Source organism: Triticum aestivum, chromosome 1A, assembly GCF_018294505.1.
Source record: "Triticum aestivum cultivar Chinese Spring chromosome 1A, IWGSC CS RefSeq v2.1, whole genome shotgun sequence".
NCBI classification, from domain to species: Eukaryota; Viridiplantae; Streptophyta; class Magnoliopsida; order Poales; family Poaceae; genus Triticum; species Triticum aestivum.
In genome coordinates this window covers 20,860,636-20,863,271 of record NC_057794.1, presented here as the reverse complement: position 1 = coordinate 20,863,271, position 2,636 = coordinate 20,860,636, and the positions used below count along the sequence as shown (strand labels likewise).

Below are 2,636 nucleotides of genomic sequence, written 5' to 3'. Positions count from 1 at the left end.
TGCATGTGTATAGATAAATTTCTCTTGATCTGTAGCGCATTTGCGCCTTGGCATAGCATTTTTCTTTCCATAGAACTGAATGCCGTGGATAGAATTGTTCAGGCAGTCTGTCTTAGTAGTAGCTACTGAAAACTGACTTGCACTGCTTCATGGAAATCTCTCACGGTCACAGTGAAGAACTCTACTTGTACAGCCAAAATTGATTCAAATCCTACGTATCTAGAACTGCATCTTCACATTCTTTAGTGCAGCCATGTAGTAGCACTGTAGTAACCTTCTAGATCAGTTCATTTAGCGATTTTTTTCCGGGAGTTCATCTTGTAATCTATTTAGATCATGAAGTTTCTAGGACAGTTGCCTGCCTGCTTGTGTGATAGGCATCACCTTTCGTGTATGAAAGAAACAAGCCGATCCGGTTCCTTTGGTTGAACAGGATGTTCTTGGGTAGTGTGAGCAAGTACTGCATCAACAGCCTGGGCTGCCCCGTCTCGTGATCAAGGGTGCCTGACCCATCCTCGACCAAACAAACATTCCTCATTGTATTCCACACCGTGATTCTTGAGGTTTCTATTGTGTTGTACGTACGTACTCCTGTGCAAATTCATTGCACACTTCCAAGAGTACTATATGGCTTATGTTAGTATCATTCATGTGTTTGTTAGTGCTTGGTTGGATGAGCCTGGATTTGTGCGCCTCCGATCTGATGCGTTTGTGCGTGCGTGTGTTGAGCAGTGACCTCAGATCTGGTGAAGGGCACCAAGGAGAAGCAGCTGAAGGTCAAGGGCCCAGTCAGGATGCTGCTCAACATCACCACCAGGAAGTTCCCCTGTGGTGAAGGTAGCCACCTCCCTCTCTTTGCCCTTCTGCCCGATCCCATTTGCTTAGTAGCTCTGCATTGTATCTGGTCCTTACATGCTCACAGTAGCTCAATGGTGATGTGGGTCACTATGTTTTTTTGGATAGCTGACTGTTTAGACCGCTGCGGCCTTTCCGTGACGATGATGATGTTGTGCTTGGCAGAGGATGTGAAACATTTAGACCGCTGCGGCCTTTCCGGTCTTTGATGATCTAAAATTGAGCTTTTTAAAACTGATGCTTAGCATGCCATCAACGTTTTTTTGTTCCTCATCTAGAGATGCAGCTCCGTGTGTTGGTGTGATATAATGTAGAGGAGTTGCATGTGAATCGTTTGTCAGCTGAGCATATCATGTTACAAGGAGATGCTACTGAGATTTTACGTCGTTGAAGTATCTTAAACCGAGCTTTTTAAAACTGATGCTTGGTTGATCTAGTTCTAGTATATTAGTTGGGTGAGAGTCTGTTGTTGATGGTGTTGTGTTGGCATTTCTTTTTACGTCGTTGAAGAATAAAAAGGATAAGCATTTCTCCAGCAAATTCTGAAGTAGTTGCTGCTGTGTAGTCATCGGCTGGACCTATGCATTTCATCATAAGTCAGATATTGCTTGGACTATACTTCTGAATAGAATTGAAACATTTCTCTTTCATTTATTTGTCTTCAATGCTTTGGATCAAACAACTCTCTTGAACACATGTTCGTTAGTGTGGTGATGGTTAAACAACTACAGTTGATCGGTGTTTTTTGCATTTTTGGATTTCTCAACCTTGGATATTTTACCAAAAATAAACCCTTAGATTCGTTTCCATTCCTTTGATCATAATTTGTTGTGGTTGCTAAGTATTTTTTAGCAGTAATAAAAACCTGGCTCTTTCATGTTGCAACCCAACAGGAGCACCCCTGTTTGTCTGCGTAATACACATATTTGCTCTGCTGCTCTTAGTTTTAACTAGCCAACGCAAGGATGACGACAACCATCGTTGTTAGATTTGTTACCCATGTTGAAGTGTAGAACAACAGCAGGTTAAAACGTTTTATTTTCCCTATGCAATTCTGTTGTTTTATTTGCCATTTATAGTATTGTACAAACTGATGCATTCCTAGCATAAACAAATTATTCTGTAAGATTTATAACTAATGCAAACTCAGCAGCAGCAACTGTATACTTCAGCAGCAGCAGTATACTTCAGGAAGTTCTGTTCATTATACTAATGCCTCAGCAGTAGTATACTATATTAGCTGTTGTTCCTGTTATCCATACTTCATTATTCTGTTATCCATACACTACTGGAAATAGAGAATTTGCCATCAGTCAGTTCTTTGCCATCTGCCAGCAGATGGCAAAGAACGTCTTTGCCATCTGCTTACAAAAAATAGATGGCAAAGAAATGACAGATGGCAAAGAACCTGGTTGCCATCAGCCAGTTCTTTGCCATCTGCCAGCGGATGGCAAATAATCTTTTCCGTCTGCTGGCAGATGGCAAAGAAGTGGGTGGGCCCAGTGGATAACGGCGCTGTAACGACCCACTAGCCCCACCTCTTTGCCATCTGCCAGCTGAAGGCAAACATTCTTTGCCATCAGCTGGCTGATGGCAAAGAGGTGGGGATTTGCCATCCGCTAGCTGATGGCAAAGAAGTGGGTTTTTGCCATCCGCTGGCTGATGGCAAAGAGGTGGGACTATCTCCTCTCCCAACTCTCAAAAAAAAAATCTCCTCCCCTCTCTCCCAGCCCGGCCCCACCCCTCTCTCTCCCAGCCTGGCCGACCCCTCTCTCTCTCTC

At 43.3% G+C, this 2,636-nt stretch overlaps 2 pseudogenes; both read left to right on the top strand.

Moving 5' to 3' along the window:
- Positions 1-1,014: 1,014 nt before the first annotated feature.
- On the top strand, positions 1,015-1,099 carry LOC123072325 (uncharacterized; annotated as a pseudogene).
- A 99-nt stretch (positions 1,100-1,198) lies between these two features.
- On the top strand, positions 1,199-1,282 carry LOC123072281 (uncharacterized; annotated as a pseudogene).
- The last annotated feature ends 1,354 nt before the right edge of the window (positions 1,283-2,636 follow it).